General features: G+C 41.8%; 1 long non-coding RNA gene across 1 annotated transcript in view; it reads right to left on the bottom strand.

Annotated features, from left to right (window-relative positions):
- The window catches only part of LOC122461442, a 54,168-nt gene extending 48,499 nt beyond the window's left edge, over nt 1–5,669 (bottom strand). The window contains exon 1 of the long non-coding RNA XR_006283329.1: nt 5,546–5,669. This is a non-coding gene — a long non-coding RNA (uncharacterized LOC122461442). The remainder of the gene's footprint in view (nt 1–5,545) is intronic.
- Nucleotides 5,670–17,548: the final 11,879 nt, after the last annotated feature.

Here is a 17,548-nt window from a genome sequence, read left to right as displayed (position 1 = left end):
AGCATAGGAGTACTAGCAATTTTTGATGCTGCTTCTGGCCTTAGCACTATCATTATGTCTATTTTTGGTCCACTAGTCTTTTTGCCTACTTTGATGCTCCCTGAGAAACATGTTTTGTCATGAGAGGTCACAGAGGACAACATAGTTTCCTGAATTTCTTAGGAACATCTTGACACGGATTTATTTCACAACTAGGTGGAAGGATAGAATCCATTCTGTCTATGGCTTGTTAGTCAAGCAACGTCATTAAGCTTGGAAAAAGGATGTAATTTTTTTCACTTACATAAAAGTCAGTGGCCAGCTTAGGGTGCCTTTCCATATTCTGTCTTGCAAGAAGAGATGCAGTTGCTGAACAAGTGAAGACAAAAGAATCGTACTCACATTTCCCCCATGGACTTCTTCGGCACTTAGTTTAAAATAGGCTGGAATGTTAAGTAAATAAGACTGAAAGTGAGAAAAAGTATCTCTTCTATTTGTGCTTGATAGTGTCAAAGTGCCAATATATGCAATGTATGAATTGTTGCTGTTTCAAAAGCCTCCAAAGTACACAAGTAGTACTGGACATGGAATCCTCACTTCTAATGTGCTAAAACATTCTTTGAGGTAACATTCTGACATATTGTTTTCTTCTTGGTTCTGAATCACGATTATTTTTGTTCTGACAGAATACGTCCACACCTCCTATATGATACTCATAATATGCTTCCAGCAATGTTTTTTTTTTAATCTGTAAGTGGGTAGTATTAAGGAAAGACTGGAATGTAACCTGAAAAGCTCAGGGCATTGTATTTGCTTTAAAAATGTAAGTTTCCATACAAATACTATCCTATCTTCACAAACCAATATAAGATGATGCTATGTGACTAGTCATTGTGTGGTATGATCAACTATACCCTAGTGCTGAAATGAGACTAATGTCCAATATGCCTAGACATATGAGCAAGATTCTCAGCTGGGCTCAGCGGGATAAGGGGCTGCAAAGGAGCCAGTACTGTCTCCACTGACTTTGGCATAGTTTGTAGCAGGTTTGAGACTGATCTAAACATGCAGGTCCTCTTAAGTTACCGTCCACCACCTGAGAATAAACAGCAGTGCTCCAGCCACTCCCTGAAGATACCCTCTACACTTGAGCAACTAGCTATGACCATTCTGCATTTACTGATCATGACTCCACCACACTGGAAGACTTCTCAGCTAAGGACAGCTAGCCACTTTCTGGTCCCTCTGTGCTGCCAGAGCAGCATAAAGGGGCTGGATTACAAGAGAGAATATGGGCCAATATGTACAGAAGTTCCATGGTGCCTCTGGATCCAAACTTCTCCAAAGTTTAAGAAGAATTTACAGGTCATAGTTGACATATGATGGGCAATTTACTTTGTTTTAATTTTTCATACTGGATGAGGCCCAGCCCAGTGATTTCAGATAGACTACCATAAGACCTTACTTTGAAGACAGAGCTACATTTGTTCTTGACTGAAGGGACGGAAAAAAATACAATGAAACAAAGTGTGTAACAAATTAATAATGGAGAAAAATACTCTAAATAACTTAAGTTTTTTCCAACAGACTTTACAAGCAGGTAGAAAATGAAAAATGAAATCTATGCAAATGTGTGCAGCTTTCAAAACAACAACAACAACAAAAATGTATTGCTCTTTCTTCTTTTTGTTAAGGATACGTACTGACTTCATGGTATTATTCCAGCAAGCTGTGAATGATGATGCATGAAATGAAAAATCGCAGCCCAGTGCACAGCGAGAATACAGACAATGCTCTGCTGTCACTGCTCTACTTTTTAATAGTGTATTGATATACCATGTTCTCTTCTGACACAGCAGCATAGTAACAAGAACTCAGAGGAACTTCACTTTGTTAGTTATTGGAGCCCTTTCAGCAACTTGTACCCAACCTTATAGGAGAAAGACAACATTCCAATATTGTAACACAGCTCATAAAACTTAATTTGAACTCCAAGCTTAATTTGAGTAATATTCCCCCGCTTAATTGCAGGTAGCACCAGCTGGAGCCAACTGAAGACTTTTTTTTAAAGATACACATGACAAAAATCTCCCACTAAACAGACTAGTCATTCTGAGTGACTATTGAGTACCTGTATTTCCCCTCTTGTACTTGGTGATAAGGACAGGCCTCTTCAGAAGAGAGACAAACAACTAGGCCCATTCTAATCTTACAACCAGTGCATGTAAAGATAAGAAGTGTCTAAGCTCAATCAAAACACATGCCCTCTCTTCTAAGAAGCCATCTCAAAGAGACTTCAGGGAGGTGTGCAGGGTCAACCATAATCCCATTTTTCATCAGCAGAGCATTGCAAAATAGTTCTTTGTGAGTCAGAAGTTACATTGAACAGACTTTTGGCTATTGGATGAACCATGGAACTGACAGAGTCAGCGCCCTAAATATGGAAGATAATGTGCAATCTGTGTGTACACTGAAGTCATGCAAGTTGTAGTCCCAGCAGGGAAATAAGACTGTGCCACAGATCATTTGCAGCAGCAGATGTGTGTTTGAATCCCCACCCAGGAAGAAACTAAGATTTCCCAGCATTTGGAAAAGAAATTTAGAAGTGTCAAAAAGAGAAACAGGAAAAGGAAAAAAAAATCCCACACCGCACTATATGGGCCAATGCCTACTGGGAGAGGACAGATTTCAAACCCAAAGCAGCAAAAGGAAAACCCGTCCAAAATCCATGTATCACCAAGATATGAACTTCAGGCAGGGAAAAGACAATACTAGTGTTGCTAACAGAATTGGTCAGAAATTCTCCAACAGAACATTTAATTTTCCATTGACGAATGAATATTCATCAAAATCAAACATCTTTTTGGAGACCATTCAATTTTGACAAAGTTGTGATGGAATCCTCCTACCAGGCAGCTTTTGAAACCTGCCTCACGTCCTGCCTGCTTGTCCACCCAGCTCCTCGGCAGCATGCCTGACCGGCTGCTGGGAAGCTCAAACTTCCTGGCTCTTAGGCAGCCCACCTGAGGGGCTACTAGGGAGCTGAGAACCTGGAAGCCTGAGCTCCTAAACTCCTTGGGAATTGGCCTCATGGGGAGCTGGGAAGCACTTAGAAACCCTCTATATGGTAGCCCATCAGTCCACTGGGCAGGAGACTGGAAGCCTGGGAATGCCAGCCAGCAAGCTCCCAGCCTCATGGCTTCTTGGCAGGCTTAAGCTCCAAGAATGTGTGGCTCTGAGGAAGCCCACAACATAGACGGTCCAGAGCCAGGCTTCCATTCTCTCATGAATATCATAATGTTGGTTTTTTTTTTTTCCAAATTGTAACAACTCCAGATTTCAAAATATCAAAATTCTCTGCAAAACAGAAGTACATTTTCCACACAGCTATATTTGCTAACCCCAAACGCTCAAAAACTATGAGTCAGAACCACCCCAAAAATGCACGAGAGGTTTAAAAATAACCCATTTTTGTTCTGTCCTTTTTAAATTTTTTATTATTAATAATAATAATTAGTATTATTTATTATTATTATTATTTCCCCCTGCCCTCAATCCAATGCATGCATGACAGTTACAACTTAAAAGCTTACCAAATGTGTGAATAAAAGTGCTGGCCCTGGCTCCTCCATGCACCTACTCCCTACTTTCCCTCCCTTTCCTTCTACTACACAGAGCCATCCTCCAGCTCCCCATTGGCAGGCTCCCTCAGTCCCCTACTCCTTCAAGACCCATCTCCACTCTGGCAGGCCCCCATATTTCCCTTTGTTCCCCACAGCAGGCTTTAGCAGCTTCCCTCCTTTTCCAGCCTGCAGAAAATGGGGCTTCTCTTGGGCCCTTACCGCCTTCCTGCACTTCGATGAGGCTGCAGTTTCAAAGTTGCACCTGCTTCAGGGCTGTGCTCCACCCAGAGTGAACGAGATGCCTGGAGCACAACTGCCACAGTGGTCTCTCTAGTCGCTGAAGCAGTTCAGTCAAAATTAATGAGCTGACCTTGGTTTTTTTCATGAGATTTCCCTCAAATTGGCCCCAAATCACAGCATTCACAACATTGTTGTAGCTATGTTGGTCCCAGGATATTAGAGAGACAAGCCCTGAAGAACTCTGTTTAAGCTCAAAAGCTGATCCCTTTCACCAACAGAACTTGTTCCAGTCAATGACACTACCTCCCCTTGCCTTGTCTCTCTAACACTCACAACATTGAGAATGCTGGTACTGCTCTGATACAGATTCTGAGGAAGCTAAACACATCAAGACAATTGGAGGACAGTTTGTGGCCAGTCTGAACTGCAATGCAGAACTCTGAGAAAGACCTCTTATCTCCCTGCCCTCTTTAGAGTACAGTGCACCTTCTGGGAATTAGGGAGCAAGCAGCCACTGCGCTGCTCTGAGCGGAGAGTCTTCAATTCAGCCTGGTTCTTCAATTCAGGCCACATAAAAGGGTGTGGTGGAGGCTCCATATAAAGACATCCTTCCACCACTGCACATTTGTGAAAGGATTCCGCTGAATCTGACCCTGTGACTATGCGGAAAAACTGGCAATAGACTGGCAATAAACTGGCAACCCATCTGATGGAAATACAGGTTTCCCTTATTTACTGGGATTTTAAAAAGTGTTGCAGACAAGGTTGCTCTCTTTTTGTTTAAATACAAGACACAGGTAGAGTTATAGACTAAATACGAACATATTTACTTTGAAGGCTCCCCACATCCTCCTCCTCCTCCTTTGTTCTTACTGCAGAGCATTAGCGAATAAGGTAGTCTCCCAGAATAGTTGAAGCTAATTAAGTATGCTAAATAAAATTACAGCTACTGAGAAGGTGCAATGTGCACAAATGTAACCACAGATTGGGGCTATCTTGCACAAGGGAGCATAAAACCAATCAGTATCTCATTCAGCTATATAAACCTCTGCTGATAGCATGTAACAAGACACAGACAAATAGCACTGCTTGAAATGCCAGGCAGATGATTTTCACTAAAACAAATGTTTCCCATTATTTCTGTGCAGTATACAAAAAGCATCTGAAGTCATTTCAAAGAAATGGTTCTTAGCCTACATGAAAGGAGCACAGACAATAGAATTGAAGAAAAAGGTTTTTAAACTCTATAAAAACAGTTTCTTTCCTGATTCTACATTAGCAATGTTTTTTGAAGTTGCCATTCTATTTTTGACACCCCCCCAGATCAGGAAATTTAGAGCCAGATCCAGGAAGTTTTGCCATTGGACTTCAAGGGACTGAGATTTGGTGCTTGCAGAATTAGTCTGATTTGATTTTTGTGTAAGAGGTTAAATTAAAAAAAAAAACATAGCTACTAATGACATGTTCCACTGAGGAAAGATTTGGGGCTAAAGTCTCTGGAAGGACCCCCAATTAATTCAATAGGCTATGGATCAGGAATTATCTTAAGTAGTGAAGATGTCTCCCTAATGTATATCAACAGCCTATGAAAATAAAGTTTGATGGTTGTATAGATTGAAAAACAAATAGAAAACAATTTAGATTATATTATGATGAAATGATTCTGAACTATGGTACCCTCATCTACAATTTGGTCCTTTTACCTTAAGAAATGTATTGTAGATTATTGTTGCTCTGTCAAACTTTTCAGAGATTGCCAGGGGTATGTTGGGATGCAAAACATATCAATGGCTGCAAACAGTAGGATTGTTCAACCTGGGAAAGAGAAGAGACTTCACTGAGAAATGTGAAATTCAGAAGAATGTGAAAACTGATCAGTCCATCTTTTTTCCCCCTCTTATATCATAACAAGAAACAGGATCCTAAAATAATTAAGAGGATAGTAAATTCAGAATCAATAAAAGGAAATACTGCTACATGCACAGTATGGTCAACCTGGGAAATACACTGTCTCAAGTTTCAGAGTAACAGCCGTGTTAGTCTGTATTCGTAAAAAGAAAAGGAGTACTTGTGGCACCTTAGAGACTAACCAGTTTATTTGAGCATGAGCTTTCGTGAGCTACAGCTCACTTCATCGGATGCATAGCTATGCAGCCGATGAAGTGAGCTGTAGCTCACGAAAGCTCATGCTCAAATAAACTGGTTAGTCTCTAAGGTGCCACAAGTACTCTTTGTCTCAAGTTGTGAACTAGCAGACTTTAAAAGAGGTTGGCTAATTTTATGGCAAATAACATTTGTCACTACACACTAAAATAATAAGGGTAATCAAGTCCCAAGTTTTAGGCCATAAAATGATCACCTCTCTGTAGTCAGGAAGGAATTTTTTCCTCCATATACAGATGTTTAGTGCCTTAGGTGTTGACCTGCACCATGCAGCATATGCGTAAATCCCTTTACATATATGAGACCCCATTAAAGTCAATGGGCAACTGTGAGTGTGAAGATCTACCCACATGGATGCTGGTTCTCAATCAGAGGTACAAGTACCCCTGGTAGTACTCAGAGGTCTTCCAGGGGGTACATTAACTCATCTAGTTTTACCACAGGCTGCTAGCAAAGTCAGTACAAACTACAATTTTATTCAATGATTTGTTTATACTGCTCTAAATATTATACACTGAAATGTAAGTACAATATTTATATTCCAATTGATTTATTTTAGAATTATATGGTAAAAATGATAAAGTAGGCATTTTTTCAGTAATAGTGTGCTGTGACACTTTTGTATTTTTAGATCTGATTTTGTAAGCAAGAAGTTTTTAAGTGAGGTGAAACTTGGGAGTATGCAAGACAAATCAGACTCCTGAAAGGGGTACAGTAGTCTGGAAAGGTTGAGAGCTACTGATCAAAAGCATCAAGTACACTAAGAAGCAAGATTCCAAACTAGTTGGACTAGTCATCTGGCCCAGTATGAGAACTCCTATTTTCCTACTACCTTTTAGTCTTTATGGTCTTTCCCTCTATCTAATATCATGGATTTAAAATAAATAAAAAGAACAAAATGTTAAAATTGAAAGTTAATTACAAAGTAAAAATAGGATTTCAGTAACTGGGTCTTTCAGAGTGGCGCAAACTACATGAGTGTGTAAATATGAAAGGAGCCTAAACTCCCAATTTTTAAAAAAATATAAAGCTCACCCTATAGGAAATATTAATATAATATTATTGTGAATTAAACTGGAGAGCTGTAAAATAAAATCTCCTCTCCATATTCTACTCAGACTTCTCAGAGAAACTTCTCCTGTCTTTCATGAATATTGCTGTATAACCTCCTTAGGGCTGACTGTCTTTGGATCCATGCTCCAGTTGTCTTCACAAATCATCCGATGATGCTGGAATGAGATGCTGGAATGATGCTCGTCAAATTTCCACCTCTACTTTCTTTTCTCAGGAAAAGCTACAAGGAGCATGCACTAGGAGGCAGAATTTTGTAAAAATCTCATCAAAAGACATAAATAGATGGGATCAGGGTACAGAGGCATTCACAATCTCTGTCCCTGTCCCAGTGACAATCTGTTGTCATTCATAGTGGCAATTCATAGTCATTCATGATGACAATAAATAGTCATTGGGCCAGGTAAAAAGAATAAGAATGACTGTATAACCTGGCAATTAGGGCACTCACTCAGTATGTGGGAGACCCAGGATCAAGTCCCTACTCTAATGACTAAGAACAGCTTCAACAGGAGAGATTGAGAAACTCCCATCCCAGGAAATCCCATAGTTCAGTGGGTAGGGCACTTTCCTGCAATGTGGGAGACATAAGTTTAAACCACTTTGCCACATCCAGGTCTTCCATATCCCAGAAGAATACCATAACCAGTGGGGCAAAAGGTTATAAGGAAGGTTCTCCCTTTGAGTTTTGTGAATCTAGTCCTCTTTGGCTTTTGTCAAAATGCCCCAAATTTAAATGAAGTTTTTCATGTTGGGTCCAAACAAAATGTTTTGTCTGGACTCAATTTGAATTTTTCTAATTTTTTCAATTGACTAAATAATACAATACAACAACAACAAAGAATGTGTTCAAACTGATTTTTTTTGGGGGGGGGGGGGGGGAGTGGAGGTGGGAGAGGTGGAATTACCAGAAACTGAAAAATCTATTATTTGCTAAGCTTAACTGTGAATCTGATAGGTACCTAAAAGCTTTTAAGGACCTCTAAAGAGTGGGGGAGGGGGCAGTGTTAGCCCCTCTCCCTTTCTATAGTTGCTGGGCTGTCTAAGTTTAGTAAAGTCATGCAACTCTTAAAGATACTTTTTATGGTCAAACAAGCAGCCTGGTAAATGATAACTGTGATTTTCCCCACAACATGCTAGTGATTCAGGAAAAATCAACCCAAGGGTTCCAGTCACTTTTGCATCTTTAAGTTAATGCTGCAGCCTTCCAATGTATCATTGTAAAATATTGCAATTTTTTTATGCAGCTGAAACTGTTTCAATTATTTTTCATTGGGTTAGCCCCTCTCCCTTTCTATAGTTGCTGGGCTGTCTAAGTTTAGTAAAGTCATGCAACTCTTAAAGATACTTTTTATGGTCAAACAAGCAGCCTGGTAAATGATAACTGTGATTTTCCCCACAACATGCTAGTGATTCAGGAAAAATCAACCCAAGGGTTCCAGTCACTTTTGCATCTTTAAGTTAATGCTGCAGCCTTCCAATGTATCATTGTAAAATATTGCAATTTTTTTATGCAGCTGAAACTGTTTCAATTATTTTTCATTGGGTAACTCTTCAAGAGGTTCAGAGTCTTAATACCTTTTAATTGTAATTTGTGAACTGTCATCACAGGAGTTACCGATAGAAAATCAATTTTCTTAATACCAGAATTCCTGAGATTTCAGTTAACTTGATATTGATGAATTTTAATGTTTTTGATTTTACAGTATTAAATGTAACAGCTGAGAAAATGTTGCACCAAACAATTCCTTTAATAAGACAGCATTTAGACCCTGATCCAGCAATGAGAAGTCAATGGTGCTACCACAGGTTTAAAGTTACACTCATACTTAAGTTCTTTGCTGGATTGGGGCCTTAGTCAAAAGTGCACAATTAAATGGTGCTATGGATATGTTATTCTTCATATGACTTCTCCTGATAGCATCTCTCAGAACTGCAAATATAAATTATTGCACTTAAGAAGTTTCTTCTATTTGAAATGCATCCTGGAATATTTTGTTTGCAGTGATATTTTCCATTTTAATGTATAATGAATCTCTCTCAGAGACTCATACTGATGTCAATAGCTTCAAAGCGGAAGAAACACTTTAAAGTGCTACAAGCCTTAAGGATCTTACTTAAGACTCATTCATGGATCCACTGAAGTTAAGGGCAAAAATTCCATTGAATTGAACAACGTAAGTGCATATTTTAGAGCATAATTAATTTTTAGTAATTTAATAAACACTCTTCATCCCAATTATTTCTATTCATTACTGGCTCAGTTTGAGAGAATTGCTTAGGTTTTCATTGTCTCTGCATTGCCCTTTTCAATGTACATATATCTGGAGCCTCACCCAAAGACCACTCAAATCAAGTGAGAGTTTTTCCATTTGAATGAACTTTGAATCCAGCCCTTGGTTATCTGAGACTGATTTAAGTATGATTGAGGTCCACATACATGTGTTTCACTGTATTATTTGGGTAATGAAACATTATTCATGATTACTAAGAAGAATAACTGGTTTCCTTCAAACAGAATCATAATAGGACTTCAGCAACAGTTTGCAACATGGTCAGAAAACTTGATTCACATCCTCAGAGTTTTGTTGGAGGAGGGAATAATGAGCATGTGGCCAAAATCTTCAGTGGGAGAAGGTAATATGTAAAGAGGACTCAACAAATGTTATTAGTGTCTCCAACATAAAACCGAACAAGACAGTGAAATCAAGACAGGGGAACAGGCTGCAGGAAATAATTTGAGCAGAGGACTCTTTAAAGGTTACAGTCAAATGGCAATATCTGGCTGCTCCCTACTTGTAACAAAAACAAAACAACAAAAAGTCGAAAGGAAATTGTTCTCACTCTGGAATTCCACATACCAGCACTTTTTCTGTGCCTCAGGGTATGTCTACACTACGAAATTAGGTCGAATTTATAGAAGTCGTTTTTTTAGAAATCGGTTTGATATATTCGAGTGTGTGTGTCCCCACAGAAAATGCTCTAAGTGGATTAAGTGCATTAACTCGGCGGAGTGCTTCCACAGTACCAAGGCAAGCGTCGACTTCCGGAGTGTTGTACTGTGGGTAGCTATTCGACAGTTCCCGCAGTCTCCGCTGCCCATTGGAATTCTGGGTTGAGATCCCAGTGCCTGATGGGGCTAAAACATTGTTGCGGGTGGTTCTGGGTACATATTGTCAGGCCCCCGTTCCCTCCCTCCCTCTGTGAAAGCAGCAGCAGACAATCATTTCGCACCTTTTTTCTTGAGTTACCTGTGCAGACGCCATACCATGGCAAGCATGGAGCCCGCTCAGGTAACCGTCACCGTATGTCTCCTGGGTGCTGGCAGATGTGGTACTGCTACACAGCAGCATCAACCCATTGCCTTGTGGCAGCAGACGGTACAGTAGGACTGGTAGCCGTCATCATCATGTCCAAGGTGCTCCTGGCCACGTCGGCCAGGAGCACCTGGGCAGACATGGGCGCAGGGACTAAATTTGGAGTGACTTGATCAGGTCATTCTCTTTAGTCCTGCAGTCAGTCCTATTGAACCATCTTATGGTGAGCAGGCAGGCGATACGGATTGCTAGCAGTCCTACTGTACCATCTTCTGACAGGCAGGCAAGAGATGAGGATGGCTAGCAGTCCTACTGCACCATCTTCTGCCGAGCAGCCATGAGGTGTGGATGGCTTGCAGTCCTTCTGCACCGTCTACTGCCAGCCAAAGATGTAAAAGATAGATGGAGTGGATCAAAACAAGAAATAGACCAGATTTGTTTTGTACTCATTTGCTTCCCCCGCCCCCGTCTAGGGGACTCATTCCTCTAGGTCACACTGCAGTCACTCACAGAGAAGGTGCAGCGAGGTAAATCTAGCCATTTATCAATCAGAGGCCAGACCAACCTGCTTTTTCCAATAAGAACAATTACTTAGGTGCACCATTTCTTATTGGAACCCTCCGTGAAGTCCTGCCTGAAATACTCATTGATGTAAAGCCACCCCCTTTGTTGATTTTAATTCCCTGTAAGCCATGTCGTCAGTCGCCCCCCCCTCCGTCAGAGCAACAGCAGACAATCGTTCCGCACCTTTTTTCTGTGCGGACGCCATACCAAGGCAAGCATGGAGGCCGCTCAGCTCACTTTGGCAATTAGGAGCACATTAAACACCACACACATTATCCAGCAGTATATGCAGCACCAGAACCTGGCAGAGCGATACCGGGCGAGTAGGCGACGTCAGCGCGGTCGCGTGAGTGATCAGGACATGGACACAGATTTCTCTGAAAGCATGGGCCCTGCCAATGCATGCATCATGGTGCTAATGGGGCAGGTTCATGCTGTGGAACGCCGATTCTGGGCTCGGGAAACAAGCACAGACTGGTGGGACCGCATAGTATTGCAGGTCTGGGACGATTCCCAGTGGCTGCGAAACTTTCGCATGCATAAGGGCACTTTCATGGAACTTTGAGACTTGCTTTCCCCTGCCCTGAAGCGCATGAATACCAAGATGAGAGCAGCCCTCACAGTTGAGAAGCGAGTGGCGATAGCCCTGTGGAAGCTTGCAACGCCAGACAGCTACCGGTCAGTTGGGAATCAATTTGGAGTGGGCAAATCTACTGTGGGGGCTGCTGTGATGCAAGCAGCCCACGCAATCAAAGATCTGCTGATATCAAGGGTAGTGACCCTGGGAAATGTGCAGGTCATAGTGGATGGCTTTACTGCAATGGGATTCCCTAACTGTGGTGGGGCCAGAGACGGAACCCATATCCCTATCTTGGCACCGGAGCACCAAGCCGGCGAGTACATAAACCGCAAGGGGTACTTTTCAATAGTGCTGCAAGCTCTGGTGGATCACAAGGGACGTTTCACCAACATCAACGTGGGATGGCTGGGAAAGGTACATGACGCTCGCATCTTCAGGAACTCTGGTCTGTTTCAAAAGCTGCAGGAAGGCACTTTATTCCCAGACCAGAAAATAACTGTTGGGGATGTTGAAATGCCTATAGTTAATCCTTGGGGACCCAGCCTACTCCTTAATGCTATGGCTCATGAAGCCATACACAGGCAGCCTGGACAGTAGTCAGGAGCTGTTCAACTACAGGCTGAGCAAGTGCAGAATGGTGGTAGAATGTGCATTTGGACATTTAAAGGCGCTCTGGCGCAATTTACTGACTCGCTTAGACCTCAGCGAAACCAATATTCCCACTGTTATTACTGCTTGCTGTGTGCTCCACAATATCTGTGAGAGTAAGGGGGAGACGTTTATGGCGGGGTGGGAGGTTGAGGCAAATCGCCTGGCTGCTGGTTACGCGCAGCCAGACACCAGGGCGGTTAGAAGAGCACAGGAAGGCGCGGTACGCATCAGAGAAGCTTTGAAAACCAGTTTCATGACTGGCCAGGCTACGGTGTGAAAGTTCTCTTTGTTTCTCCTTGACGAAACCCCCCGCCCCTTGGTTCACTCTACTTCCCTGTAAGCTAACCACCCTCCCCTCCTCCCTTTAATCATTGCTTGCAGAGGCAATAAAGTCATTGTTGCTTCACATTCATGCATTCTTTATTCATTCATCACACAAATAGGGGGATGACTACCAAGGTAGCCCAGGAGGGGTGGTGGAGGAGGGAAGGAAAATGCCACACAGCACTTTAAAAGTTTACAACTTTAAAATTTATTTAATGCCAGCCTTCTGTTTTTTGGGCAATCCGCTGTGGTGGAGTGGCTGGTTGGCCGGAGGCCCCCCCAGCGCGTTCTTGGGCAATCTGGGTGTGGAGGCTATGGAACTTGGGGAGGAGGGCGGTTGGTTACACAGGGGCTGTAGGGGCAGTCTGTGCTCCCGCTGCCTTTGCTGCAGCTCAACCATACACTGGAGCATACTGGTTTGATCCTCCAGCAGCCTCAGCATTGAATCCTGCCTCCTCTCATCACGCTGCCGCCACATTTGAGCTTCACCCCGTCTTCAGCCTGCCACTTACTCTCTTCAGCCCGCCACTTACTCTCTTCAGCCCGCCACCTCTCCTCCCGGTCATTTTGTGCTTTCCTGCACTCTGACATTATTTGCCTCCATGCATTTGTCTGTGCTCTGTCAGTGTGGGAGGACAGCATAAGCTCAGAGAACATTTCATCACGAGTGCGTTTTTTTTTCTTTCTAATCTTCACTAGCCTCTGGGAAGGAGAAGATCCTGTGATCATTGAAACACATGCAGCTGGTGGAAAAAAAAAAGGGACAGCGGTATTTAAAAAGACACATTTTATAAAACAGTGGCTACACTCTTCAGGGTGAACCTTGCTGTTAACATTACATACATAGCACATGTGCTTTCGTTACAAGATCACATTTTGCCTCCCCCCACCGCGTGGCTACCCCCTCAACCCTCCCCTCTCCCCGTGGCTAACAGCGGGGAACATTTCTGTTCAGCCACAGGCAAACAGCCCAGCAGGAACGGGCACCTCTGAGTGTCCCCTGAAGAAAAGCACCCTATTCAGGTGACCATGAATGATATCTCACTCTCCTGAGGATAACACAGAGAGATAAAGAACGGATGTTGTTTGAACATCAGCAAACATACACTGCAATGCTTTGTTGTACAATGATTCCTGAGTACGTGTTACTGGCCTGGAGTGCTAAAATGTCCTACCGTGGAGGATGCAATAAGGCTGCCCTCCCCAGAAACCTTTTGCAAAGGCTTTGGGAGTACATCCAGGAGAGCCGCAAATGCCAGGGCAAATTAATCCTTTCACATGCTTGCTTTTAAACCATGTATAGTATTTTAAAAGGTACACTCACCGGAGGTCCCTTCTCCGCCTGCCGTGTCCAGGAGGCAGCCTTGGGTGGGTTCAGGGGGTACTGGCTCCAGGTCCAGGGTGAGAAACAGTTCCTGGCTGTTGGGAAAACCGGTTTCTCCGCTTGCTTGCTGTGAGCTATCTACAACCTCATCATCATCTTCTTTGTCCCCAAAACCTGCTTCCGTGTTCCCTCCATCTCCATTGAAGGAGTCAAACAACACGGCTGGGGTAGTGGTGGCTGAACCCCCTAAAATGGCATGCAGCTCATCATAGAAGCGGCATGTTTGGGGCTCTGACCCGGAGCGGCCGTTCGCCTCTCTGGTTTTCTGGTAGGCTTGCCTCAGCTCCTTAGGTTTCACGCGGCACTGCTTCGGGTCCCTGTTATGGCCTCTGTCCTTCATGCCCTGGGAGATTTTGACAAAGGTTTTGGCATTTCGAAAACTGGAACGGAGTTCTGATAGCACGGATTCCTCTCCCCATACAGCGATCAGATCCCGTACCTCCCGTTCAGTCCATGCTGGAGCTCTTTTGCGATTCTGGGACTCCATCATGGTTACCTCTGCTGATGAGCTCTGTATGGTCACCTGCAGCTTGCCACGCTGGCCAAACAGGAAATTAAATTCAAAAGTTCGCGGTTCTTTTCCTGTCTACCTGGCCAGTGCATGTGAGTTGAGAGTGCTGTCCAGAGCGGTCACAATGGAGCACTCTGGGATAGCTCCCGGAGGCCAATACCGTCGAATTGTGTCCACAGTACCCCAAATTCGACCCGGCAAGGCCGATTTAAGCGCTAATCCACTTGTCAGGGGTGGAGTAAGGAAATCGATTTTAAGAGCCCTTTAAGTCGAAAAAAAGGGCTTCATCGTGTGGACGGATGCAGGTTTACATCGATTTAAAGCTGCTAAATTCGACCTAAAGTCCTAGTGTAGACCAGGGCTTAGTCCCACCAGAAAAAACAAGGCACATTATGCAAATGTAACTACCTCCGTTGATCTTATTTTCAATGGTGAATCACATATCAGATGTAAATGGGGTGACCTTGAACATTTGACAGGGTTCAGAAATGAATATTCATGCACATCCCCATTGGTGTATTTGAAAGTCTATCATGAGTCTGCATTATAGCTCTTCCAAATGAAAAAAGTAAAAAAAAAATAAAATCTCATTAGGGCTATGTGCTAATCTTCAAACTGCTGCAAATTAGTGGTATCCTTTTGACCTAAAATTTGTGCGTATATGCACTAAAATGTATCGGAAATAGCAGAAAAGGGGATTTCTGTATATCTCTTGGAGAAAAATGTAGAGTTTTTTTTTAACTTAAATCACAATTCTAAACAACATTTGCTGTTTACTTTATTTGTTTTGTAAATTATATCCATTTTAAATTGTAACTAGTTACAGTTTAATGTTCTTCAAATGATCTCTCTAGCTACACACCATCCCAAGAGCCTAACTAAAATTTCTTAGTTCTTATTCATGAAAAAGAATTCAGCTGGGTTAACAGATTGTAATGTGACAGCAATATTAAAACTAGATTACAAGGTATATAGGAGAACATTTTTCTACCATAGGGTAATATCATGTACTGAACTAATTCAAGTTAAAGAATGGGTTCTATTGTAAAGCCCTGTTATAACACTATTGCAATGCACAAATCCAAGTTAAATGTGGACTAAAAAATCCAAACACCATTAGGTAATGAAAATATCTTTAAACCGTGGATCACTGAGCTGTAGAACTGTAATGTCATTTCCAGAATTACTGCTTGCAGACTAGTACAGTACTTCTAAAAATAGTATCAAACCCTTGTGGCATCCACCACTGTTGAAAAGAGATTAATTGTACAAACATATCCGGTCACGGTTCTTTAAACACCTGTCCAAGTTCACAGCCACTAGAATGCTTTTACAATCTGTTTATCCCTCTTCAGTTCTAAATGTAAATATAAACATGACTGTTCTTAATTAAATACTTTCTAAATAGGTCTAGTATAAAATGATAAAAATCTATGTCTAGCTAAGAATGTGTTCTTACGTCTTCCATTCTTCCAAAAAATGTAAAACTGACTCCAATATTTGTTTTAGTAATGTGACATAACAGGGTCTCAATCCAGCCTCCTTAAAGTTGCAGACATGATTTTGCAAACATAAATATATGCATATGTCAGGTCTCATATTGGTACTCCAAGCGCATTTGTGCATCATAAGGCATCAAGCTACTATTTACATCTAGAATCATCGTCCCAGTTTTCAAATGCAAATACAGTTTACATAGACATAGCCGATTTTTTGTAAACTTGGCCATAGTGAACATTGCACACGCACAAATTTGATATAGTAAAGAAAATGCTTTTGAAACATTGGCCCAGAATATTCCTAGGAATTTTCCTAGGAATTCCTAGGAATCATCTTCGTGGAGGCTTGGTTTACTAGACTACCTACAATAACTGTAGTTAATCTAAAGCCATCCTGCATAGACTGAAATAGGGCTGGCTGGTTTCTCATGCAACTAGTCAAAAAAGCCCTTCTCCCTCAAAATACGGAGCTCCACAAAGCTCACAAAGGGCAAGGCACCCACATAGTTGCTTTCCAACTTGAAAAGAAATATGAGAGCAGAAAAGGAAAGATGGTGGGGGTGGAGAGGGCACAGGACTGGAACTCTGGGTTTGACTCCCAGCTCAGCCACAAACTTCCTGTGTGACTTTGGGTGCAATATACATAGGGTGACCAGATGTCCCGTTTTTAAAGGGACAGTCCCGCTTTTTTGGGACTTTTTCTTATATAGGTGCCTATTACCCTCTACCCCCAGTTACTATCTGGTCACTCTACATATATATCACACAGGGGTGTTGCAAGCATAAGGTCCATCACTGATTATGGAGGCATTCAGATAATGGATAAGGAAGGCTATATCAGTGCCTAGATTACACACTGTATGACTATCACCCCCATCTGCCATCCTACCCCACAGGAAGAAAACTCTGTACGTATGCTGCCATTCTGATCCAGTGAAGAATTGCCCGTTTTTCAACCACATACTACTCCTCTATGTGAGGTTATGAATCCTTCCTGGGCCCCTGATCTGTTTAGTGTTATCTATATCCAGCATATCTTTATTGTAATATATAAATAATTGTAGCTAGTAATGTTTTTAGGCCAAGAAATGATCCCACATTTTTTTCATTTTACACTTAAAGCACAGCTCATCAGAATCTGTAGGCAACTCTACTTAAAGCATATAAGAGAACAGCTCTTGACTAACTTCACTTTTCATTTTTGTATTAGCAGAGGTGATATATTGTTAGATAGAAGACTATAGTCTGCCTCATTCTAAATCAACATGTGAGAAATATAAGGTGTAATTTATTATTATAGAGGTCCTTGTATATAAAATGAAACTAGTGAAAAATCTCATTACAAAGTTATCTCCATCGAATTTGATCTCTCATACATTAAACAATGATGTTTTCAATACCTAAACTTCAAAAAGACTAATCAAAATATTGGTACAAGTTGCTCATTTTGAAAATAAAGTTAGAGTGATGACAAAGTCCTGCAACAGATCTCAGCAGTAAATCAGATAGCTATTTGCTATCTTTTGCCACTTGTTATTCTGATGGTGTATGTTTATTACATACAACATAAAAGTACCTTGCACACAAAAAATGTAAAATTGATGATGCATAGGCTACATATTTTAAACTTAAGCTTAGCCTT

This window comes from Chelonia mydas, chromosome 8, assembly GCF_015237465.2.
Source record: "Chelonia mydas isolate rCheMyd1 chromosome 8, rCheMyd1.pri.v2, whole genome shotgun sequence".
In the NCBI taxonomy this organism is placed as follows: Eukaryota; Metazoa; Chordata; order Testudines; family Cheloniidae; genus Chelonia; species Chelonia mydas.
This window is presented reverse-complemented; position numbering and strand designations above follow the sequence as displayed.